The sequence below is a fragment of the Miniopterus schreibersii genome (genome assembly GCF_964146895.1).
Source record: "Miniopterus schreibersii genome assembly, chromosome: 20".
Taxonomy (NCBI): Eukaryota; Metazoa; Chordata; class Mammalia; order Chiroptera; family Miniopteridae; genus Miniopterus; species Miniopterus schreibersii.
This window is the reverse complement of record NC_138122.1, coordinates 16,280,441-16,307,233: the sequence shown is the minus strand read 5'-3', so window position 1 is coordinate 16,307,233 and position 26,793 is coordinate 16,280,441. Positions and strand designations below refer to the sequence as shown.

Below are 26,793 nucleotides of genomic sequence, written 5' to 3'. Positions count from 1 at the left end.
AAATCTCAGGGTTTGAGGGTATTTGAGGAGAGGCCAGATTATGAAGCCCTGTGGACAATGTTAAGGAGGTTGGACTTCCTCCTGTTAATGGTGGGGAAGGCCCTGGAAGGTTTGAATAGAACCAAGGAATTTCAGAAAGATGTTTTACAAAGACAACTCTAGTAGGCATGGGGGTGGAGAGAATGAATGGTAGCCAAAATGGAGGTGGGCTCTGTTGCTGCATGACAAATTACCCCAAATTTAATGGCTTACAAAGATACTACATTATTTCTCATGATTCTTTGAGTTGACTAGACTCAGTTCTCCTGCTCCATGTGGTGTCAGCTAGGGTTATCATTTGATGACATTCAACTGGGTGTTCAACTGAGGCTAGAAGAGCCAAGACAGCTTCACTCACATGTCTGACTTCTCAGCTGGGGTGGCTGGAGTAGCTGGTGGCTGGCTGGGCTACCACATGGTCCCTTGTCCTTCAGTAGTCTAGTACAGTGGTTCTCAAGCAAGGGCGATTTTCTCCCACAGGGGACACATGGCAATGTACAGAGGCACTTTTGATTGTCACAACTAGAGCATCTAGTGGGTAGGGGCCAGGGATGCTGCTAAACATCCTACAATGTACCAGAAAGCCCACCAGCACACAGAATTATCTGACCCAAAGTGTCAATAGTGCTGAGGCTGAGAAACCTTGGTCCTAGCCTGAGCTTCTGTACATGGTGGCCAGGCCCCAATAGGATAAAAGTGAAAGCCTCCAGATCTTTTGAGGCCTTAGGCTCTGGGACTCATATAACATCACTTCCTTCACATTCTATTGGTTGAAGCGAGTTACAAAGCCAGTTCTGATTCAAGAGGAGAGGAATTACCTCCCCCATCCATGGGCAACCACTTCTCTGCTTTCTATCTCTACAGATTTTTTGTCGCCACTTTTATAGTCCATCTACCATAGCCAGGAAGACTACGTAGTGTGGGGGCTCATGTGGGAAATGATAGTAGTTTGAGCTCAGGCAGTAACAAAGTATCTTCATGAGAAAATGAAATAACAGCACTGAAATCTCTTTGCAAAGTGTTACATAAAAATACTAATTTCATAATCCACACTGTCCCCAGCCAGGAAATGCTGTCCCCAGCAGCTTTCTGTTAAGCACGGCTTTTCTCTCAAAAGGCCTCGTCTCCGTGTCTGTCCAATCCCCCTGCCCTCTGTCAAGTTCATCAAAGCTTCTGCTGACTTGAGAAGAATCTAGAGAATGATCACTGCCATGAGAGTCTCAAATCATCCCCCAGGCCCCCTAATAACAAAACATCTGCTTGTCACTCTCCCTTACCCCTCTGGGTTTTGGAGAGAAAGCAGCATTAAATGATGATAATGAGAACTTAAAAACTAAGTTTCCTGGCTTCCAAGAAGGGAGGCTTAATTTGAAGGCAGCTAATTATCCTCTCGTTATAATTTACAATGAGTGGTTGGTTGTCTTGCCTGCTGTTGCTGGTCTGTGAAGAAAAGTCTGAAAGATGGAAGAAAAAAAAAAATTCCGAGTTAACATATTTTGGAAAGCGGAGGGTAGAGAATCCCCAAGTCAGAGACAGAATCTTCTCGAACATGGGGCCCAAACCTCTCATTTTACAGTTGAGGAAACTGAGGCCCAGAGAGAGGATAGACCTTGCCCAGAGTCGCCAGCAGCTGGTGGGTGGCAGCATGGGCACTGGAACCGAAGTCTCTGTGCTGGCTCCAGCCTCAGACCCCGCCTAGGGAGATGAAAGGGTAGGTCTGTCTGCCCCATGCAGCTAGGAGACTGTACTCAGACCACCCATCAAAGTGGCAATTGGAGCCTTCCGATAATCACCAGTGTGGGACGATGGAGCCGCAGAATCAAGAGGCGGAATAATTCCTCAAGGGCTGGGACATAATTTAAATCGCAGAGGGGGCTAGGGCAGGAAGATGGCTTCACTTTGATATTAAACATTTTTTTATTTGGTAGTAGCGTCGTGTACTTTTTTTGCAAGATCACAGAGGAAGAGTTTTCAAAAGGCACCTCCGGCTATTCTGGTGATAAGAAAAATTGGTATTTGATGTTTTTAACCATTGAACCTGGGTTGCAATGTCGTGGAATAGGGCCAGCTCTTTAGCTTTTTCTCGGAGAGCATGGAAAGATGCTCCTGGAAGACATGCCTTGACCATCATGAAAAGAGGGGAACCTAGCCTTCCCCTGTGTCTAGCTGTTTTACTCCCTTGCCTGCCAGTCCCTAGAGGACCCCAGAATGCAGCTGCTCTGACCTTCTCATTTCTTAAGTGCCCTGGTCTCCGCACACTTCAGGGCACTAGCCCATGCTGCTTCCTCTGTCTGAAATGCCCCCTTGCTCCCCTTATCAAGGGAAACACGCTCTTCATTCTTCTTTCTCCAGGTTATTTTGTGCCCCTGATATACACAGTCCTAGCTAGCTCCCTGCACGTCCCTGTGTGGCACTGATCACAGCTCATCATCTCGTATTTATTTGCATGTGATTATTTAATCAGTGAAGGCCTCCCTCATTAGGCTATGCATTCTGACAAGTTAGGGACCTCATCTGTTTTGTTCGCCAATCTTATCCCCAGTTCTTACCTTGGTACCTGGCACCTAATCGGGTGCAATAAATATTTGCTGAAGGAATGATTGAATCAAAGTGCCAAGATGATCTAAGCCAAAGCTTTCCGTTGCAAGTAAAGAAACCATGGCCCAGAGCTAGGCAATGACTCGCCCAGGGTCACATGTAGGCATCTAATAGCTTCTTGCTAATTATTCACTTCCTTCAAATACCTTGGCACCTAGGACAAGGCCATTTTAAGGCAAGGCTGAGGGACTCAATTGCTTTCCATTTCCTGGACAATTGTAGTCCCTCCTCTTAACAGAAGGCTCCCCATGAGGCACAAATTCTAAACCTGGGTCAGCGAAATGGCTCCCAGGGTCTATGCACCCTCTGAATCGTACACAGATATTTTGGGGAATATTTTTCAGTAGAGGGGCTACAAGACTTTCATCTGATCTTCAACAGAACTATATGCCCCAGCTGCTAAAAGCCACTCACGCCAGCTCTCTGCTGAATCTCCTCTGCCCTTTTGACTAGAAAAGCCACTCCATGGCCCAAGATTCTCTGGTGGCAGAAACATGGTTTAGTGTGAGGCTGTGGGTCAGCAACGGTCAGGGCTAAGTGGCTAACTCACGGGATCAGAGAGAAATGCTTTTCCAGCTTCAGTTGGTTGGGGTTATCAGGGAAAGCTTTCTGGAATAGGTGCCATTTAAACTGGCTGTAATGAACTGTGAAGGTTAGAGAGGCTGGAAGTGATGTGGGGAGGGAGATAAGGTCCTGAATTCCCTTCTGGAAGTCCCAATGTCCTCATCAACGTATTGTGCTCTAAATGAAGGCTTGTTTAAACTGTCTAGTGTCAGGGTCGCTTTGGTCCAGACACCAGCATGACTGTACTGTTTCTCTTTCCCTCCCCTTTTAGAAGGCAACCTGGGCTGTTTTGTGATGCCAGCGGCCCTTTGTCCCCCTCTGTTAAATTGTTCATCCTGAGAGATGAAATATTAATTTCCGATTTTGTATAGCAAATGCCAGCCAAACAGGTAGAAATGGAGTTGGTATTCTGGGCATGGAGCCACAGACCTCCCCAGGTCCCCTGAAGCGCAGGCCATTGGGGCCAAGAAATTATGCAGGAATCTGCAAGGGGCTCACCCTGGAATGCATTTGATTGAGGGTGAAGTTGGCACAAGAGCATGATGCCAATAGCATAGAGCATGGTGCCCCTGAAATGGCCAGGCTCCGTTCTCCTCCAGCTCTCGGCCCCTTCCTCTCCTGGGGCTCCTGACTGCTCTATGCTGGGTTGCACTGCATGTCCAGAGTGGACTCAGTAGAGTGCCTTGACTTTGATTCTAAGCCTAGAATCCTAATGGCCCAGGGCAAGTCAAGCAGGGTTTCTCAACGTCAGCGCTATCGACATCTTGGCCAAGATAATTCTTTGTTGGGGACAATTCTGTGCACTGTAGGATGTTGAGCGTGGCCTCTACCCACTACATGCCAGTAGCACACCTCTTCCCCCCCCCCCGAGTTGTGGCAGCCAGCATTGTCAAATGTCCCCTGTGGGGCAAAATTGCTCCCTCTTGATAGCTGCTAGGTTGGTTCTTTTACTTCTCTGAGTCTTTTTGCCCCTACTCATTTGTGACATGGGAATCAGAGTAGTAATTACCAGGGTGAGATGATGAATAAATGAGATCACATATGCGAAGTCTCAGCTTGTCTGGAGTGTCTTCACCCTGGGACTTTTCTGTTATATGAACTGATGGTTCTCTTTTATGCTTAAATCCAGGTCTCCATTAGGACTGTGTTCAGCTGCAGGTAACAGAACATGCACCTCACATTGACTTGGACAATGACGGGGAGTGATTGGTTCACATAACTGGAGAACCAGAAGTAGGCTGAGCTTTAGGTTTGGTTGATTCAAAAACTCACCCATGTCTTCATCCTCAGGGACCAGTTCTCTCTGTATTTTTGCTCTGCCATATATAGTGAGGGCTTCTACTGAGATTGGTTCACTTCAGGGTCCTAGGATGACTTCCTGCAACAATAGGCATCGTGGGTTTCTTTATGTACTTCAATGCCAAAAAGAACATATTTGTTCCTGCAGTTCAAACCAGGATCCTGAAAGTCAGCCTGGCTGGGTCACTTGGGTCAGAAGCTCACTCTGAAATCAGCATCTGCATCCAGTGGAATGAGTGTGCCAGTTGGTTTAAGTCCTTCAAGTCCCACCCCTGCAATTCAGGATGAAATCACCTCTCCCAGTATATGGCTGTGTAGATACCTAAATGAAGATCTAAGCACTGACAGGATCCAGCAACTATTCCTGAACCAATCACTGTAGCTGGAGGGGAAGGACAGGCTTAGTTGCTTGGCTGAACCTGGGACTTGACCAACCCTTGGGGTTGAGGACATGCGGAGGTGGAACGGTCAGCCTCACCCAACCACAAGAACTGACAGTGGTGGGGGCAGGGAGGGCTTGGCTTCCCAATCCCAAAATAGGGATACTGCTACCAGAAAAGGTGGAATGGATTCTGAGTAGGCAAGAATGTGAGGTGTCTATTGTATGAGGTCAAGAGAGGGCCTTGGCTGGGGGTAGGGACATGTTCGTGTACCTGTAGAGTGGATCAGACATCTATGTGTACCACTTCAGGTCCTCTTGGGATCGCCTTTTATTCCAACCTGTGATAGGTGCTCTCAGGTGCAACTTGACAACACCTCACCTCTCTCACATTATGCCACTTTATGGGGTACCCATGAGGCTCAATACTTACCATGGGCGATCTGGAAGTGTGAGATGTTAATACCCCATGGGGCAGGGCAACCCTTGACCAACAGGAATGGGAGCTGATGACTAAATGCGACCTTCCTCAGAGTGGCTGCTTCCAAGATATACTTCCCAAGGCATCTCAGAAGATCCTGAGAAACTGAGTCACCAGTCACATACACTAGGGTCACTACTGGACCTTCCTCATTCTGGCTCTTGCTCCTTGCCTGTCCTTTACGCCTGCTTCATGGGGCTGCTTGATAAACTAGCAATACAGAAGCTTCTATCTCAGACTGTACTTTGAGGAGAATCCACAATGAGTCAGAGATTTTAGCCAGTCTGAGATTTAGATGTAAGTCTTTATACTTTTTAGACAACTTGTGACATTTTTAAAAAAGTGAGTTTTGTTCCTTTAAATTGGCCTCCTGCCTGCTGATTGGGGTGTTCTCAGAAGACACTGTATTCAGGGGTTGAAAGTCAAGACTTGCGTCATCCTTATATGCCAAAGTTTTGAGTTCGATCCCTGGTCAGGGCACATACAAGAATCAACCAACGAATGCATAAATATGTGGAACAACAAATTGATGTCTCTCTCTCTCAAATCAATTTGAAGAAAAAGAAAAGAAAAAAAAAAAAAAAGAAAGAAAAAGAAAGTCAAGACTCTTGAAATCCAGTGAGCCTCAGGCCTTTCCTGGCAGGAGGCAGCGGCCTGCCAGCTGCTGTGCCCTGGGTGGGCAGGCGGGCAGGCAGGCAGGCAGCAGGAGCGTCCCAAGATGAACCGCTACCCGGGAAAGCTGTCAGGAGCTGACTGCAGGCCTTGAGAACTTTATCGAGATATCACCAGCCAAACCGGGAAGGCTGCCCTGCCTCCAGCTGAACCCCTATGATTTTGACTGATGTGTCAGGACACCGACACGTCCCCAGCTCCGCTCAGGCATTAAGTGCTTGCTCGGGGTGGCCTGCCAGTGACAAGGCACAAAGCGGCCTTTGCAGAGATAGTGAAAGGGGACTGGAGAACGGGCTGTCTCCCTTTCTTTAGTGGCCTTGTCTCTCTCCCACTGGCTGCAGACATATGTTACAATGTGTCTCTGCTTCCTGTACCCCTGGGCTCAATTTCCTCCACCAGTACCCACTGACAATCCCTGACACTGTTCAGATGAATGCCTCATTTTCTCAACCCTCTGGCTGCTGCCCATAGACCTACTGTGCCCCCCTCCTGGTAGGGCCCTCAGCCACCTCTCCTGGGCTCAAGTCTTGCTCATTGCTGCCAATGAAGCCAGCAGCCCAATACCTTTGCCTTTTGACAATCCTCTAGCTCCTCAACAGAAAACCACAGCAGTGCCAGAAGGCCACGAAGGAAGCCCAGTTTATACATATTTGGCACTATATCAACTTGTGGTCAGGCATACCAGGGGAATTGGGGGTAGGACTGCGTGGTTACTGAATAGCCCCAATCTAACTGTGTCACTCCTCGGCTTCATATTTTCCAATGGCGCCCCCATGGCAGTTCAAGGGCCTAATTAAGCCTCTCAGCCTTGTCTCTTCTCGTCCCACAAGCTCCCATGATTGAGCCTAATGTAGCTCCATGACCATCGCACACTCCCTCCAGCTCCACGCCTATGCCCCAGCTGGTCCCACTGCATAGGATGCACTTCCTACTTTTATTTTCCCCTATTTCCTGACTTGCTTTAAATCATTTTTCAGCTCTCGGCTGACTGACACCTCCTCCAGGAAGCCTTCCTTACCTTTCCAAACGGAGTGAGGTTTCTCCTGTAGGCTCTCAAGTTATCTAAGATAAACCTTAGCCCATTGCCTGGTACCTACATCTATTTATGTGTTTGTCTCCTGCAGCAGGCAGTAAACTCCTACACATCACTCCCTCAGGGCCAAGGACTGTACCTGACGGAGAGAAGGTACTCAGTAAGTGTTTTGTTGAGTAAAAATTAGACTTCAAAATGTCTAATAATTTGAGCTCAGGGTTTATTCAGAGAAAATGAAATCTTAGGTTTTATATAATAACTAAAGGTAGAAAAATAATTCATGTGTTAGTGCATGCTATTTCTACCCTTTTACTTAACATTAATCAACATTTTTTTCATCTTGGAATCATGGCCTTTGGAGTTAAACGGAAATTTAAAAATGGTCCCATCCCTTTGCTTCATTTTCAGAAGAGCTGCATCCAGAGTGGTGGCTGGCGCAGGGTCACTAAACAAAATGACAACTCTAGTTTCTTAACTTCCTGACGTGCGATGTTATCTTCCTGCCCTACAGCCTCTGAGATTTTCTTAGACATTTTCTCCACTTTGAGATCTGAACAGGAAAACACTTTGCAACGAGGATTCCGAAGCACAAATGGATCGTAGTTGGACTTGCTACACTCTTGAGAGTTTAACAACATTTAAAATTTCATGCTTGCATTGGAACTCTCACCACTGCTGGTGGGACGGTCAATGAAATTGGTACAACCACTTTGGAAAACTTGTTGGGACAAGTTTGGGAGTATTTCCCAAAGCTGAACATCCACCTACTCTATGACAAGAAATTCTTCTCGTACATTTTACTCCCATCAGGAATGAACACTTAGGTCCTGGCCGGTGTGGCTCAGTGGTTAGAGAGTCATCCAGCACACTGAAGGGTCCCGGGTTCAATTCTCAGTCAAGGGCATGTACCTGGGTTGCAGGTTCGATCCCTGGCCGTGTGGGAGGCAATCAATCAATGTGTCTCTCTCACATCAATGTTTCTCTCTCCATCCCAATCTCTCTCCCTCCCTCCCTCCCTTCCACTCTCTCTAAAAAAAAACTAATGGAAAAATATCCTTGGGTAAGGATTAACAACAACAAAAAATGAGCACTTGGGTCCACTAAATGACATGTACAAGAAAGTTCACAGTAGTCAAAAACTGGGCACAACTCAAATGTCCATCCACAGTAGAATGGAAAATATTGTGGCCTAATTCACACAATAAAATACTACACATGAAAAACAATGAATCTCTACTACATGTCAAACCATGGATGCCTCTTATGGACTTAATGTCAGTGAAAGAAGCCAGATAGAAAAGAGAATGTGCTGTATGATTCTATTTATGTCCAAGTTCAAAATAGAACAAACTAATTTATGGTGACAAAAAGTGGTTATGTCAGGAGGGGGTGCTGGCATGAGGAGACTTTGGGGCTGATAACATTTTACATCTTGATAGAGGTGTTGGTTACACGGGTGTTTCAAACAGAAAACTTCACCAGGCTGGACACTTAAGATTTATGTACTTTATATGTGAAGTAAAACTTTACAAATATATTATATTTACAGTCTGAGTAAGGTCTGTAGTCTTATCAGTTGCACCATGACAATTAATTTCCTGGTTTTGATAATGTGCTGGAGTTATTTGAGGTGTTACCACTGGGGAAGCTGGGGGATGGATTCACAGAACTTCATACCTTGTGTGAGTTTAATTATTTCAAAATACAAAGTTTAGAAAAAATCATATGGTGCCTGGCTGGCTTGGTTTTCAGTTGAGCATCAACCTATGATCCAGGAGATAGAGGTTCGATTCCCGGTCAGGGCACAGGCCCCGATTGCGGGCTCAATTCCCAGTAGGGGGCGTGCAGGAGGCAGCCGATCAATGACTCTCTCATCATTGATGTTTCAACTCTATCTCTCCCTCTCCTTTCCTCTCTCTCTGAAATCAATAAAAACATATTTTTTAAAAATCATAGTCCTCTCTTCATTACAAAATCAAACAGTTTAAACCTATTATTTTTTCAATCACACTTGTCCCTACCTTCAACCAAATTTATGAATCAAATTTTATTTTCTAAGTGGCTTTAGGCCCTCCCTCCCTTCCTTCTTTTTCTTTCCTTCCCTTCCTTCTCTTAAGTATCAGTGAATCTGGGCTGTTTTTCTTTTCTGTCACCCTCTGGGTCACCCCACTTAAGTGAATGCCTGCTCTGAGAGGGCATCTCCACAGGACCTTGATTCCAAGAGCTGAGAAGCCTAGGATTCTTCATTTCACTCTCCTCCTTGTACCAACCCCTGGTGACCTATGAACAGGCCTCTAATTTGTAAGTCTGGGCTTACCTGTTTGGAAAATGGGTTGAATAATAGATGCCTCTCTCATCAGGGTGTTGAACTTTAATTACTGTTTGCAACATTGCTTGAGATGTCGAGATGAAAGGCAGTTGTAAAAGTCCATGTTATTGGCATTAGTAATAAAGCTGAGGAATTTGTTTATGAGTTTGCAAGGTTGTCATAAATGGGAAAAGGGGGAAAAAAATGTTGATTTTATGTGGAAAACCTTGCCCAAAAAACAGCCACAGATCCTGGTTGGTATAAATAGCAAGAACATGTTGTACCTCAAACCACTGCAGATTTCACATTCTTCCATGCCCCTGAAAAGATAGAACCCACACTTCCAAAATTGAAAACAAGGAGTTACCTGGGGTTATAAGGCAGGAAACTCAGGAGCCAATTTTGGGCTGAGACCATTCTCAGTTCTCCTTGCAATTTACAAGAAAAACAAGGTGAAAGCACAGGGTTCTTTATTTTTATTATCAATACTTTTCCTTTTCTTTTTGCATTTGATCGTATTTCTACCAATAGAGCAGCTAACAAGGACTTTTAGAAACCTACTTTTTTTTTGGTGAGCACTTTATAAGGGGATGTTAGGATAAAATAAAAGGCTAAAATTCAGCCCATGCCCTTAAAGTGTTTACCATCAAGCCAGAAGATAAATAGGAGTGAGTGGCCTATATTTAGAATTTATTTCATGGTGCCCTGTTATTAATAATAACTGCCCCCTTTGGAGTGTCCAAAGTCCTTTGAAATGCATTACTTCATTTGATCCACCGACGATGCTGGGATTACAAGCTCTGGTTTGAGGGTGAGACAGCTCAGACAGAAGTGACTTTCCTAAGGCCACACAGCCTCCAAGTCATGGTGTTGGGACTTAAACTTAGTCCTGGGAAATGGAATGGTCTAGAGCAGCGATTTTCAACTAGTGTGCCCCAAGAATATTTAGAACATGCCATTCCTGACTGCTTAGTCAGGGGCACTGACCTGTTTTCCTTTAGCCTGTCAAATAAAAAAAAAAAAAAGACAACAATAGCCGTCTGGTGTGAATGAATCAAAATTATACCTATTTTTTTGTCAGATTGGCAAAAAATATATTTTTTGGTGTGCCGGGGAATTTTAGTAATTAGTTTAAGTGTGCCATGAATAAAAAAGGTTGAAAATCATGGGCTAGAGGAATCTAGTGGAAGGTTCTAGTGTTCTTTGCACTGTATACTGCCACTCCTGGTAGCTTCTCAAGGAGAGCCCTGGCCCTTTGGCCCGGGTTCAAGGCCAGCCTACACCAAAGACCAATGAAACGCAGCATCTAATCAGAGGAAGGACTAGTGTAGAGGTTAAGGGTGTGAGTCTGGGACTCAGAAGCTCTGATTTTACTCCTGACTGTTAATTGCTATGTGGATTTGGACAAATGACTTGACTTTGCTGAGCCTTAGTTTCCTTATCTATTAAATGAAGATATAATAACATTTTCGTCTTCTTTACGAGGTTATCTATTAAAAGAGATAATCTATGGAGAGCACTTAGCCCAGTGCCTCACTCGCACACATTTATTGGCTTTGCTAAAGATTATCAGGTTGAGATCTTAGTACAAGAATAGTAAATGTACCTTTATCCCTGAAAGGAACCATCTTGGGCCAAGAGCTCAAATTTTTAAAAAAACCCTTTTATTTTGAGATAATTGTAGATTTACATGCAATGGTAAAAAACAATACCAAGAGAGATCCCCTATGTTCTTTACCCATTTCCCCCCTAATGGTAATATTGTGTGTGACTATAGTGCAATGTCACAACCAGGAAATTGCCATTGATACAATTGACCCACTTTCTTTGCATTTCGCCAGTTTACATGCACTCATTTATGTGTCCTTGGGTGTTTAGTTCTATGAAATTATACCACATGTGTAGGTTTTGGGTTTTGTTTTTAATATATTTTTATTGATTTCAGAGAGAGGAAGGGAGAGGGAGAGAGAGATAGAAACATCAATGATGAGGGAGAGTCATTGATTGGCTGCCTCCTGCATGATCCCCAGGGCTGGTGATCAAGCCTGCAACCCGGGCATGTGCCCTGACTGGGAATCGAACCGCGATCTCCTGGATCATAGATCAATGCTCAACCGCTGAGCCATGCCGGCTGGGCCCACATGTGTAGGTTTGTTTGACCACCACCTCAGTCAAGATACAGAATGCTTCCATTTTAAGGATCCCTCAGGTAACCCTTTTAGAATCATATCCCGTCCCTTCCTCTTCATTTCCCTAACCCTTGACAACTATTAATCTCTTTTCTATCTCTAAAATTTTGTCATTTTGAAAATGTTATAAATATATATTCATACTGTAGGTAGCCTTTTGAGGTTGGCTTTTTTTTCTTTCAGCATAATTCCCTCGAGATCCTGCAACACTGTTTCAGGTATCAGTATTTCCTTCCTTTTTATTGCTTCATAGTATTCCACAGCATGGATGTACCAGTTTGTTTTACATTCACCCATTGAAGGACATCTGGTTTGTTTCCAGTTTGGGGCAATTATGAATAAAGCTATGAACAATCATCGACAGGTTTTTGTGTGACCATATTTTCATTTCTCTGGAATGAGTGTCCAAGAGTATAACTGCTGGATATCGGTAACTGCATGTTTAGTTTTGTAAGAAACTGCCATACTTTTTTCCAGAATGACCCCGCTATTTTACATTCCCTGCAGCAATGTGTAAGCAATCCAGTTTCTCTGTATCCTCACCAGCATTTAGTATTATCACTATTATTTATTTTAGTCATTCTCATAAGTATGTAGTTATATCTCATTGTGGTTTCAATTTGCATTTCTTTTATGACTAATGCAGAACATTTCATTTCTGGTCAATGAAATGCCTGTTTGTGTCTTTTGCCCATTTTCTAATTGGATTGTTTGATTTTTACCATTGAATTTGAGAGTTCTTTGTCAGAAATGTAGTTTACAAATATTTTCTCACATATTTGTCTTTCTCAAATATCTGTCTTTTTATCTTCACAGGTCTTGCACGGAGCATAAGTATTTGTTTTGATGTGGTCCGTCTTAGGAACTTTTCCTTTCATGGGTTATATATGCTCTTGGTGTCAAGTCTAAAACCTTTATCCTTAGCCATAGGTCTCAAAGGTTTCCTTTTCTCCCTAAAAGTTTAATAGTTTTACATATTATATTTAAACTCTTGATCCATTTTGAGTTAATTTTTGTATATGATATATGGTTTAGGTCAATGTTTTAGGAGCTTTCTTTGGTTTTTTTTTTTTGGTTGGTTGTTTTTTGGGTTTTTTGCCTATGAATGTGCAATTGCTCCAGCACCATTTGTTTAAAATGCTTTTTCTATTGAATTGTTTTTACACCTTTGTTAAAATCAATCGGGCGTATTTGTGTGGATCTATTTCTGGGCCAAGATCCCAAAGCAATTTTGACTCAAATACTGAACTTGGGTGAACAACACACAAGAAATCAATCCATACACAGACTGAATGAAGATTGACATGTGAAGCATTTATTGAACAATCTAATGCTCTATGTAATTAAATGTGAAAGTGTAAGGAATTGGCTGCGAGTACCCTGATCATTCAAACATAGACACAGGGAAGTGGTCCAAAGCAGCAGGGTGTATTGAAATAGGTCCTGACTTTGGGGAGACCTGCAATTGAACTGTTATTTCATCATTTATCACCTGAGAGACACTGGGCAGGTAAGTGAGTTACCAAACCTCCTGGAGCCTCACCTTCTCCATTGTTCGGTGAAGACCATATTACCTGCCTCACAGGATTAGTCTGTGGACTAATGGGATGGGGGCCTGAAAAACGGCCAACAGTGAACTTGGTCCACAGTAGCTATGTTAGGGACAGATTCTCTGTCATACCCCTCCCAAGCATCCAAAGCAAACATCCATTGTAAGCAAAAAGTGTGCTTGCTATGCAAATGTGCCTTACAAATGCAGCTTTGAGACATTTCTTAATCTCTCTCTTCAGCTGAGCTATTGCTCCTAAACCGTTCTCTCATAGAAATTGTAGAGATGCCACAAGTACACAACATAGGTTGGGTGTCTTTTCTACTCACATCAGAACTTAGTGGGTTTGTCCTCAGGACTGGCATTCAAGGGTCCCCATTTCAACCTTGTCTGGCCACTGACTTGCCCTGTAAATAAGGTTCACCAGCTTTTCCCTAGAAAGGGGGTGAAACTTATGACCCACCTCCCAAGGCAGCCTAAGAGGGCCAAAAATATAAATAATAAAAAAATTACAAAATGCAGAATACTTAGTGGATTTGCTCATACATTACATGTGCTAAGCACTGTTGAGCAGGGGGGTTGGTAGTGGCTTAGGCCCAAATCCTGCCCCCCCCCCGCCCCACCAATTTTTGTGTAGTCTGAGAGGTAAAATGGTGTTTACATTTTAAAGCCTTTTTAAAAGAGAGAAAGGAAGGAAGTGAGGAAGTGAGAAAAGAAAGAAAGAATATGCCACAGAGATGTACGTGGTATGCAAAGCTTAAAATATGTACTATCTGGCCCTTTAGAGAAAAGTGTTGTTGGTCCCTGTTGTAGGGATAAAACTGAGGCTCAAAGAAAGGGAGGATGTCATATACTTGAAGTAACACAACAAGGAAAGGGTCAAGCTATGCATCTATTTACCCATCCAAAATATATAGATTGGCCTTCCTTTATATATATAAGGATGAAACACTACAAAAACACGGGATATTCAGTACAGTATTTCCCAAAGTGGGTTCCAAGGAGCCCAGATACCAGGAGTTTCCCAGAAATTACATGTCCTTAGCTCAAATGAGTTCTAGAAACTGAAAACTCCATAACCTTCTCTTAAGGTCACCATATAGCAGCATAATCAAAGCTCTGAGAAGTCCTGCAGCAAAGAAACTAACCTGGCTACCTCTGATGAATTCAGCACATCCTAAATTTATTGAGCTGGGAAACTCTTGTTTTGTTCTGTTTATTTTGACGGCAGCTTTGTAATATCATTCCTCAGGAACAAATTTTGAAATCGTAGGCCAATCACTTGAGTTTGAAAGCTGGCCCAGTCATTTCCTTGCTTCTGAACCCTGAGCAAGTCACCCAGCCTCTCTGAGTCTTATTGGTAGAAAGTGAAGACTCATTTCCACCTACATCTCTGATCCCGTTTCCTGCCTTTAGAGCCAAATTTTTCCCACAGAGGCATTCTTGGAAATCTTCCATGCTATTGGGCTAGGGTTAGAGAATGTTAGGGCTTTATTTTCTCTCTCTCTGGTTGGATATAATTCTGTAATTTCCCAGAAAGACCGAGGCCTCCAGATCACAGCATCTGCACTTTTATGCCATGTATGCCCTGGTGAAAGATGATGGTGTGTGTCAGATTCTAGAACATTCAACCTTAAAAAGTCAAGAATGTAGGACTCATTGAGACAGATGGCGTACAGCCAATAAAAGGATCTGTCAACATCCAGAGACTTGCTGAAACAGAGTTGATTATTTCCTAGAGGTGCTGATAAAGGAATTTGTAATATTAAAAGAACGCAACTATTATGGAATCCAGCCTATACTCTATGATTAACACAGCATTAAATTACAGAATTTCAGCAAGATTCCAGTCTTAGAATGGTAAGCCGCCTCACAAAAAGATGCCCAAACACATCTATAGTTGCTCCTATTGGTTGGTTCAGTGAATAGCTTGGCTCTCTTTTGCCTATGGGTCTTTGCATGTGCTGTGCCTTCTCCCTGAGTCACCCTTTTTCTTGACTTTTGCCTGATTACCTTGTACACTTCCCTCCAGTCTCTGCATCAATGTTACCTGGACCCCCATAAGACTGGGGTAGGTTACCTACCTGTTGCCATAAATCCTATATCTTCTCCATCAAAACACTGACCTGGCCTTCTTTGACTTTGTCTTGCCAATTGGACTGCGAGTCTCAGGAAGGCAGGGACTGGCTTTGTCTTGGCCACTGTTGCATCTGCAGAGCGTGGAATGGTGCTAGACAAAGGGGCTACTCAACAGACATTTGCAATAAACAAAGAGATTGAGTGTGTACACTCTTTGGACTCCTTGATTTTCAGACACATTGGGGAAACTGAGGCAGCTCAGGAGACTATAGAGGTGTGATGGAGCTGGGGATGGGACCAAGGTCCTCTGACACTAGGTGTGAGACTCTATTTCATACCCCTTGACCACATCTTAAATAATTTAATTCCTCCCCAGCCGAGTGTCCGTGGCTTCATTCTAGTCTTTCTTGTCATCACTGTAAATGTTAAGACTATTTCGGAGAATTATTTTATAACAAATAGGATCTCGGGGTAGAGAAAAATTTATCTCATCTTAGGGGTACGAGAAAGGTGTGCATTTGGACCCTGGATTTAAATGAGCCAGCAAATCTCTGCTAATTCTCTTCGCTAGCTGGGTCCTGTCGGCTTCATATTCAGCAGAGGAGAAAGCCAGCCTGTGTCACCCATGATTTATGCCCTGCTGTTTGCTCTCTTCCCCTAGAACATTAAACACCCTGAGCAGAGGGAGATGAAGAGGTAATCTCAGGATGCCTGGCTGCCAGACGGGTGTCTGGGGCGGGCTCTCTGCTCCAGTGGGAAACGAGAGGAGGAAAGAAAAAGACCCATGGGGCTTCTACATAAAAGGAACAAGGGAGCCTCTGTTTGCTTCAACCTCTGCAAAAAACATTGGCCTCTGAGCTGAGAGACCTGGGTACTTGATTTACTTGTTTACTGAGAGCCTTTGGGCAAGACTTTCCTCTCTCTGAGTCTCAGTTTCCCTGGTTGTTAAAGGAGGGTCTGGAAGGCCTGAGCTCCCCACTGCCTCAGGGACCATAAGCTAGATGGTGCCTTGCTTGGAGAGAGGAGCACAGTGCAGTGATTAACCATGTGGACTCCAGAGTCACCTCCCACTGGCTGTGTAGGCTCGGGCAAGCTCCTTACCTCTCTGAGTCTCACCTGCATGACGGGGTTAATCCCCCAGACCTTTCTCATTGGGTAGCTGAGAACTAAAGCTCCCAGTGGTACTGGCACTGAGCCAGTACTTAATAAGAGTCAGCCTGAGATGGTCCCCAAATGTGGCCTTGGTGTTTCTCTACCTGAGTTCCCTGCTTGGGGCCTGGCTGATGGGGGCAGGGCATCCCTGCCAGCACTTGGAAACTCTGGGCAGAAGGGAGGAGGAGCTATTTTCAGTGGATTCTGGTTCTATTTGTGGCTGTGAGTTGGCCCAGGCTGCAGGGAAGCTTTGGGTAGAGCAAGCTGGGCGCTGAAAAGGGTGTGTTGTTTTATATCGAGAGGGTAGAGAGGGGAGAGGGAGGAGACAGGGAGGGGAGATGCAGAGGAGGAGGAAAGGGTCCCAGGGTCCCCCTCCTCTGCAATCCCTTTCTGTCCCGTTCTTGTCAATTTCGTCTCCTCTGCCTTCTCTGGGGCAATTTAGGATGGGACGACTGGTGTTTCAAAGGTGGATTTAGTAACACGAAGCAACCTACCAATCCATCAACCTGGTCAACACAGTGTTCCCAACCAAACAGCACTGATTTTCTCAAACTGAAGTGGGATTCGTATTCCTAGCGGAATTGAGGGTTATTTGTTAAGGTGTGAGTGGTATCTTAAACCACCAAACACCTAAGTTATTTATCAAAGTGTAGAGGAAGCACTCTCATTTCCCCACTGGACCCTAGGGCAGTACCTGGTCACAACCTGCCCAATTCCTCCCCCCCTCCCCCTCCCCACCATGTGACTAAGCAACTTGCTTGGCTTGTTAATCTCTTTAGGCCTCAGTTTCTTCATTTATTGAAATTTGGGGGGGGGGGCATACCAGAGAGACTTTTGGAGTTCTGGAGCTCTTTCCAGTTGCAATTCTGTGGTGCTCTGATGCAACAATCAAACAAGGTGAGGCTGGATCCTTTAATCAGAGCTAAGATTGGGAGGGTCCGAGGAGAAGATGACATCCTACCCTGTCATTTTCTGGATGAGAAAACTGAGGCCCTGAGGGCGGGGCAGGTCAGACAATGAGTCAGCTGGGTCAGGAATCCAGGCCTCCTACCTCCCATTGCTGCAGGACTTCCCTGACTCTGGGCTGCCAGGCACCTCTCTTTGGGAGAACAGGGAGGAAGCACGTCTACTGAGCCCTACTGTGCATGTGGTAACTCATTTAACCCCCACAATAATTCATTTTCCTGATGGAGTAACCCACATAGTAAGGTCTGGTGGCAGGTCTGCCTAATTAAAAACTCAATCAGTATTTGAGTGTTTCCCCAAATCCAATCATTTGTGTACTAACCTCAAAAACTTTTGACATAATTGGCTTTGCACTAATATTTATTTCATATTTTTCTTTAAATCAATTCATCATTTTAAGTAAATTTAGTTTCATCCTAAGCAAAGAGATCTGTGATACTAAGTTTGATCTGTTATATTTTTCCAAATATATATTAAACATAACTATTTAAATTAAAAAACCCATGCAGTGACTGAAAATGCCTTTGTGGTTGAGACATTCCAACGAATACTTTAATTGGTTCTCAAACTTGTTGGTTTCTTTAAAATTACTGAGGACCCTAAAGAGCTCCTGTTTATGTAAGTTATGTCAGTTGATATTTACCTTGCTAGGAATTAAAACTGACAGTGTATTAAATTACTTATTCACATATAAAAATAACATGATTTAAAAAATATTGTAAACCTATATGACATTACCACAAATAACATGTTTTTATGAAAAATAACTATATTTTTCAACACAAAAAATTTAGTGAGGAGAATGGCATTGTTTTATGTATTTGCAGGTCTCATTAGAGTTTGACTTAATAGAAGAATTTTGCATTCTCATATTTGCTTCTGCATTATCTGTGGAAATTTGTTTTAGTTGAAATAAATGAAGATAATCCAGCCTCATATGATTAAGATAATTATGGTATTCTTACTTGGTACTACACTAAAACTTGATAAGTAGTAGTTTCTTAAAGTTTAGTTGCATAGATTCATATGAATGAATTTTTTTTTGTACTCAGTCATACTAAAGCCACCGATTTATCTTGCACTTTGAATGGATCTTTTATTCATGCATGATTTGGTAACGTTATGCATTGGTCATTGGAAAATATTGGTTCACGGTGTTATGCAGCTCTTCCAAATGTTGGCACATTTCATATACAGTATCAAAAATTGGCTTTTGTTAATATTACCACAGTCTAAGTAGAAAAGACATTAGGGATTACAAAGTTGTCAAGTTCATGGTGGAACATTAAATTTTTCCAAAATTCTAATTAAGCTAGAATTTTACTACTGGCAACAAATACTATCAGCTGTTTTACTTCATGTGACAAGTTCATTTCATACATTTTTTAGAAACTGTCTGCCAAATACCCAACCCTGAATAACTGTCATTTGCATGTTGACCATTCTTTCAAGTAAAGTAAAAATAGGGGTTTTTTACACCTTCCCCCCCCTAATAAAAAAAGGCTAGTTCAGCTTGCAACTCAATTGCACAAGTGCTTTTCCTTGAGATAATCGTCATACTTCTGCACATAGCAAAAGTGCTTTCTGTGTGGGGAGTAACTGATGAATGGGTATGGGGTTTTATTTTAGAGTGATGAAAGTATTTTGGAACTGGGTAGAGGTGGTGGTTGCACAATATTGTGAATGTTCTAAATGTCACTGAATTGCTCACTTTAAAATAGTTCATTTTATGCTAGTTGAATTTTACCTCAATAAAACAGTGAAACAAAATGCTTTATGCATAATTTCCATTTCATCACAGAGAATATTAAAGACTTGTATTCAGAGGTCTAGTGTTAATAAAATTAAATTTTTTTTTACTGCTTTGTCAAGGACATTCTTAAGTGAAATGGGCATTTTGTTGACTACCAGTGTATGCTACTGAAGAAAACAATGGCTGCTAGTACAGATGGGTACCATTGCCTTGATTTGCGCCACCGATTTTACTATCACTATTTTTGCACCATCAGTGCAAATGTCAACATGGTTAAAAAAAAAAAGGTAAATGATTTCTTAGTATTATTATTAAAATAGTCTTAACCCATATTGGTCCCTGAAAGAGTCTTGGGGCTCCCTAGGGACCCGTGGACCACACTTTGAAGACCACTGCTGTATGCTGAATTAGAGTTGAGCTGATCCACCCCAGCAGCAGGGGTGCAGTGTGGATCCTGGAAAATCCCTGGAGATTTGAATCACATAAATGTGGGTCCAATTCTAGTTTCTATCTGACCCTGGGCAAATGGTTCCTCAGAAGTGGAGAGTCCTAGTTACCCTCTCGGCTGGGCTGGGAGGTCAAGGAGATGCTGAAGAGTTGTGACAGTTTGGGGATAATCCACACAAAGCACCCACTGAAGGGGAAATGACTTCTGTCATTAAGCAGCAGGACCAAGTTTTGAAAGGTTTCATTTTGGGGGCTGGAGGGACTCTGCCTTCCAGGGGCCCTGCTTAACCTTGGGAAGCCTCCATTAATCAACCTTTCTATCTGTCTTAGGCTACTTCAAAGAGTCCCTGAGCAGCTGGAAGAACAACGTTTTAGGCTTTGAAGATAGCAGGGGGGAGGGGGCTGAAAGGGTAGCAAGAGGAGGGGAGGGAGGTCAGTGGGATAGGGGTGGGGGCTCACATGAGAAATAGGGCAGCAAGAAGCCCTCACTGAGCCTGGATTAGTTTTCTATCTTTTTTCTTGGCTCACCACATAAAGTTTAGGGCTTTGTTTTCAGCCAAAGTTCCCCCAAATCCTATCTATTGGTTTGACTTTTATAGGGTACAAAAAGTTTTCAAACCCATTACCTTAAAGAACTCTGACACACCGCTGGGGTGAGTAATGCAGTGCTTAGGATCCCACAGGGCCAATGAGAAAACTGAGCACAGGAAGGGGAAATAAAGAACAAGTGGTGGCACTAAGATTCAGATTTGTCTTTGGACTCAGACCAGGCTTCCTTTCCATCGCTTCTCGTTAGGCCCTTTCCTTGAATTGAGTTTTTAAGGCCAGGCAGTCGTCTTCTCTTTTCCTATTTAGAGACAATTTACAAAGATCTGCCTTAACAGCAAGCAGGTGGGCAGAAGTGGGAATGAGGTGCAGTATGAAGTTTAAAAGCGTGCTCTGGGAATCAAATCATCTGCATTAAAATCTTGATTTTTTACACCTCCTCACATGTAAAATGGGGGGGGGAGTACAATACCTGCTAATTGGGTTATTAAAATTACATTAGATATCCATGTAAAACACTCATATAGCGTCAGCACATCTTAAGATTCAGTCCATGCTAGTGATTATGAGAACCGGGAGGCACAACTGATTTTATGGGCACAGAGATATACCTCCTGCATCCTATATATTAGTTGAAGATTCATTTTAAAACCCCTTGGTCCAGATTAAAAACAAACAGGTGATATTCTGCCTAAAGACAGGTGAACGTGATAAGCCAACAGTAGGTGCTCTCTTTGTGGATCCCTGGGGAGCTGTGGGATTGGCTGAGTGGATCCCATCAGCCTATAATAGGCTGAATCTTTGCCCTGAGCCTCCTTATTGGGGGAGCTGTTCTGGAGTCAGGTGCTGGCTTTGATCCAGTCAGAGGCCACCCAACTGCAGAAACCCATCCTTCAGCCTTTGCTTGAGAAGAGGTTTGGGTAGCAGAAATTGTGCCCAGAAGGGAAGGAAACTGATGGGAAGCTGGAGAAACAGGTGGGAAACCCTGTATTTTATTTGACATTCATCTATTCTGTGCAATTACTATTTCTTCTCTCATTCCATAAAGGCTATAACCATATAACAGAAAGGGGAAAAGAGGACAGCAAGTATAAACAAAAGTGAAGAATAAATAAATAAAAGTGCAAAGTTGAGGCAGGGGGGTGGGGTGGGGAACCACCGTTAATATGTGGACCGGAAGGGTCAACAGTAGGCCACCAATGAGTTTCAAATTTAGCCCTGGGCTTTCTGGAAGCCAAGGTGAAAAGATACACAACCAGCTGCATAACACTAATTATCAGACAGGAAGAACACCTGTTTCTGTGAGTAAAGCAAATCCTTTCCTAACGTTGACCCTGAATGTAATTTCTTAGGATTTTATTTCAGGTAACATTGCTGTGAAGTGGGCAGCACGGCATAGTTTTTGTTGTCAGTTGGGTTTGGATTTGAATTTTGTTTTAGTGCAGCTATTCTGGGCTGAAGTTTGTTAATCTGTAAAATTGAGATAATAATAGTATATACATATTCAAGCTGTGAAGATTCAATTAGGTGAGCTGTATAAATAAATGTTAGTTATTAGTTAATCAAGAAATTTGCCCACTACTTGTCATGCACAGTTCTAGGTGCTGGGGATAACATGATGAACAAAACAAACAAGAGCTTATCTTCAAGTAGCTTTTACATTGTAATGGATGAAAAAACAATAAACATGAAAAAAATGGATAAATCATTCTAGAGAGTACTGTGGGGAAGAAACCCCAATACAGCAAATGCAAAGACAGATTTCATTTGACTGGTTCTCTCAGCCATTTTTCGGTAAAGTCAAGGGTATAATGTTAAAATGCAACTCTGTGGAGGTAAATCTGTTAGGGTTTCAGGTAATTCAGTCCTGGTATGTAGAATTCTGCAGGCTGCTGTGGATGGGTTACAACTTATTTTGTTTGAAAACTCACTTCATCCAGCTGAGCTTTAGTTGAAGCAGTTTTAAACAGTATTATAAGTAGAATCTTGAGTATACTAAATTTACATGCTTATATTAAATTAGCTTTAACCTCACCACAATTACAGGTGAAATATACTGTGTACTATATGGTTCTATTTCACTGGTTAAGTAGAAGTGAGGCGTTGTCTTGCCCAGAGCTACAGAGGTAGGAAGAGATGCCTCCCCCAATTCTGCAGGACCATCTTTGGCTTTTCTTCTTCGTGTATTTCCCACCTGTCTGTCCCTTCTCCAGCTGGGCTGCTCTGCCAGCCTTTCTCTCACCCCGACTGCGGTCTGAAGTCCCGCCCACCTCACGGGGGCGTGACCAAGGACCTGGGCCCCGCCCCCTCCCAACCCGGCACGGCCCGCCCTCTTTTCCGGACCGTGTGTTGAGGGCTAGAGCGTGCGCGCGCATCCCCGCTCGCGGCCCGGATCGGTGTCGGGAGCGCGCTCTGTGTGGCCGCTGCCGCCATGTTGTTGTGGTTGTGAGGAGGCGGCGGCGGCGGCGGAGTACCCCAGCGAGACGCTCCAGCGGCCCAGGCGCTGCCCCCCGCCGGCCCTGGCTGGGAGCCTCGTGGGGTGGCGGAGGAGGCCGTTCCGTGGTGGGCCTCGCCATGTCCTACCGCCCGGTAAGAAGCCCACCACCGCCCCCCCTCTTGTCTCCTCCGGGGAGGAGCTGGAGGAGGGGCCGGCCTCGGCCGGGGAGCGGCGGCTGTCACCCTCAGGAGGAGGCAGCGGCCCGCGGGGGGCTGTGGACGGCGAGCGTGGCCCAGAGAGGGGTGTTCTGGGCGGCGGCGGCCGCCAGGGGGAAGCCCGGGGAACGGAGCCCAGTGGCCCGGCTCGGCCCGGACCCTCGGCGCCAGGGAGGCGGGCTCCCGGGCCGGGGCGGCCTTGCCGGACCTGGCGGGACGGGCCCACGGGGTTAGGGCGTTGAAGTGCTATCCCCGGAGCGTTCGGATAAATGCCCGCGGACCCCCGGGAAGTGAGTGTGTACCGCTCGTCCGGACCGGGTCTTTGGGAGTCCACTGTGGCGAGAGGCCAGAGGCCGGGGGCCAGCGGAGCCCCGGTGGCGAGCGGTGCGGACCCGGGACTTGTGGGAAGGAGGAGTGGCCGCCTGACTGTAGCAGGGCATCCTCCTGACCTGGTAGTACTTGGGTGGGAAGGATGGTTCGGAGGCGGTTGAGATAGCTCAGGGAACACTGGTCAAGCAGCTCTGTGAAAGATTATAGTGTTATTTCTTAGGTGAAAATCGTGCTGTTTGATGTATTGCTTTGTGCTTGTACTTTGAGCTGGAAAATTTACCTCAAAATGATGGGGCACATTTTATGGGTAAATAATGAGGTCAATTCCACTTTAATAAACTCTTCTGGGGTCTGTTAATCTCACTTGTGAGTTTTGCACATGAGCTACTGTTAGGTATTGATGTTTAGGTGACTTTTCCAGAGCGAGACCTAAATTCGACTGTTTTAGTATCTTGATATTCACTTTGTTACCTGATAGTATCATTTTTTTTCACAATGAAAAAAAAAGCGTGCATACTCTTTTAGTTGAGATTCAGCGTAGTTTCTCATAACGTGGACGGGAATTCCATGGAGGCCTGGGTTGCATTACATGAGATGATTTTTTTTTTATGTAAAATGCTTGTGATTTGCACATTGAGAAGTGACAGGGATCTCTCCTTTTCAGATTCAAGGCTCTTTCTATAGGGCAAGAGTCATGGTCCGTGTTTTTACTTAGAATTGACCAAGTAAGGTATGTTGGTGGGATGCAGAAAGAGGCTGTTCTGGGGCCTGTGACTTGGGTTGGGTAGAAGAGCTTACAGAATGACAGTTTCACGTAAACCCAGTACAGTATGTGATATTCAACTAAATTTGGAGGGTTCTAGAATTTTAGATTGGCTGCCTAAGAAGGCCTCTTTCAGCTCTAATTACCTCCCTCATTTTCAGATGACCCAGAGCAGTTCATGTGACCAGCACAATGGTGCAGCCCCACTTGTAGTTAATGGCAAGCCATAAGAGGACCCACGTTTCTCAGCTCGTAGGCCAGGTTCTTTAGTTCAGGACTTACCTAGTTAAATACTGTCGTCAGAAATAGTATAAACTGCCTGAAGTGCTGATTCCAGGGCCTCACGTAGGACCAGGTGAATTAAAGTCTCTGAAGGAGGGACCTGGCTGGGACTCCCATCCTTACAAAGTTCCCTGAATGATTCTGGTCAGCCAGGTTTGTGAATTTCTGCTTTAGGTCACCTTTAGTATTCCAGAAGAGTCTCATTAATTACAGTTTCTGTGAGTGCTTTTTTGTTTATAGATCTTTAAGAATTTGAGAAACTTGAAACTGAAAATTGAGCATCTCCTAATATAATGGATTTATGTAGAGAAAACAGATTTGTTGCCAAAAGTTATTTGTGCATCTTCAGGAACACACTTGGTAAAATTAAGTGCTGCTTGACTGGAGATGTATCCAGAGATGTATGGAAGAATACAGTGGAAAGAAGCAGAGAGGGAGAGGCAGTAAGTCTACTGGCTCAGAAAGGGGTCTACCAAACGTGCTTCCCATCCTCCCAACATTATGGTTGTTCCTAAACCATCTGACTCAGGTTTCTAGTAAAGTGAGAGGGTAGGTGGGTGAGTGAGTAATCTTTTGAGACAAGGGATATGAACCAGGAAGGTTGATTGTGAAAACTTCTTGAAATTTGCCTAGGCCATGAGGAGTGGTAAAGTCAGTTTTTAATCTGTTGTAGTTCTGGTTAACACCTTATGTGGGAAAGTAGAATGCTGAGTTATGAAGGAAGTATTCATATTGCAGAGGGGAATGTGCACTACAAGAACCATGTCTGTTTAGTACCTTGGTGTCTCTGGTACCTACCTGAAGTTCCCAGCATAATATGCTCTCAGGTATTTGTTGAGTAAATGCATAGTATTGAGATGGGAAAAAGAACTGTTATAGTGGTTGATAACATTAGTTATTGAAAGCTACTTAATAACTTGCATTGTATTGAAGAGCCAGTTTTTAGCTCAGGTGGTTTGTAACTTTGAGTTCAAGAGATTGTTTTCTGAAGACTGTCATTGGACACTATCCTGTCCCCTAGTTTTTGGGTCTTAAATGTGTCTTTAAAAAAATGTGTCTTAAATTTGTTTAGGTGTTGGTGACTTTTTAAAGTATCATTTTATTAGCTGCAGAGATGTTTAGAATAATGGGAAACTGTAGTTTGGCAGAGAGTTTGTGTCATTATTAATTGACTACGTGATTGCTGTTGGGAATGTCACTTATCTGGGCCTTAGTTTACTCATCTATACAATTAAAGGCTTCTACTCGTTGATCTCAAGTAGTTTCTTCTGCAAATCTTTAATAATTTGTAATTGAGTTATTTCATGTCAAAGGTAGATGTGCTTTATAATTAAAAAAGAACATTCTGCCTTGGATTCTGCTTTTCAGCTTATGGATTTTTAGATGTTGTTCAAAAGTGCTCTGCAAATTGAGTGCATGTTGCAAGTATTATGCAGAAACAACATGCTTATGCTGTTGTAATTCACTTAGTGATGAAATCAAAATGGATTTCACATAGGGAACTTCATAATTTAGTGTGAAGCCACAAGATTAAAGATGGTTTGGGGGAAGTTTGTGCAATTTATGTGGTCAGTTATTTCTTACAGACCACTCAATTCTGTAATTTTCTATAGTGAATTTATATGTAATTTTATAATCAGTGAAACATTGACCAAAGACAAAGTATGAGACCAAATCTGTGTTGAATTGAACTAGGATTCCCAATAAATCTAGAGGCTACTGAAATTGTTAACGTTCATTACTATTTTTAATCTTAATTTTGATACCAGTATCTGCATCATGCTTTCATCTTCTCTTTTGTATCTAGAAACTTAACATACCTTTTAAATTCATATTTGTTTCATCTGTTCAAAATGAAAATAATTGTAGCATGAGAGTTGATAAATCAGTGAATCCTGAGTTCAAGCCTAGTTGTGCTCCTTATTAGCTGCATTGTTTCTGGCAAGCCAGGTAAGGCCTCTGAGCTTCAATTCCCTCGCTAGTAAAAGGAAGAAGAGCAGCTTCTCTCTCTCCCCGTGTCAGGGAGGATCAAATGAAGTGGTGCATATGGAAAGCAATGTAAAAATGTAAGGCGATATTAGAACCCTATTGCCGTGGGATCCTCTTGTATTTTCTTGGAGAGTTGTTTTGTGAGGCAGTGGTAAACTTGCTATGCATTCTCAAGTGAAGATTTTACTAATAATGTAACTGATATGGAAACAAAAGATTTCTGTTTCTGTACTTTGCCTGGAGAAACCTTTCAGCAGTTACATCCCATCTGCCAATAGGAATAGTCACAGTGTTGCTGGGAACTTCAGAGAAATCTGGGATCTCTCACATTGTGCCAAGTTGCATTTGGATAGACTTGGTGGATTTCACCCATTTTGTTATAATGGAACTGTGGTGGAAGGTGGTAGGGTGAAGGAGTTTAGTACATCCTATGTAAAGTGCTGTCTTCTGAATGGCAGGTGGCAACGTCATAGGGTAATGAAATCAATGGGATTTAAAAAAGCTTTAAGCCTTGGCTGGTGTGGCTCAGTTGGTTGGAGTGTTTTCACATACACCAAGAGGTTGTGGGTTTGATTCCTGGTCAGGGCACATACCCAGGTTTCGGGTTTGATCCTTGGTCAGGGCCCAGGCAGGAGGCAGCCAACTGATGTTCATCCTCTCCTCCCCCTTCCCCTCTCTAAAATTAATTAAAAAATAGCCCTAGCCAGTTTAGCTCAGTAGTTA

The 26,793-nt window shown here is 43.6% G+C and overlaps 1 protein-coding gene across 5 annotated transcripts in view; it reads left to right on the top strand.

Moving 5' to 3' along the window:
- Positions 1–22,449: 22,449 nt before the first annotated feature.
- The window catches only part of MTMR3 (myotubularin related protein 3), a 107,922-nt gene continuing 103,578 nt past the window's right edge, over positions 22,450–26,793 (top strand). For all 5 annotated transcript variants that reach the window (XM_081122501.1, XM_081122500.1, XM_081122499.1 and 2 more), the window contains exon 1: positions 22,450–22,643. The gene's annotated coding sequence lies outside the window, so the exon portion shown is untranslated. The remainder of the gene's footprint in view (positions 22,644–26,793) is intronic.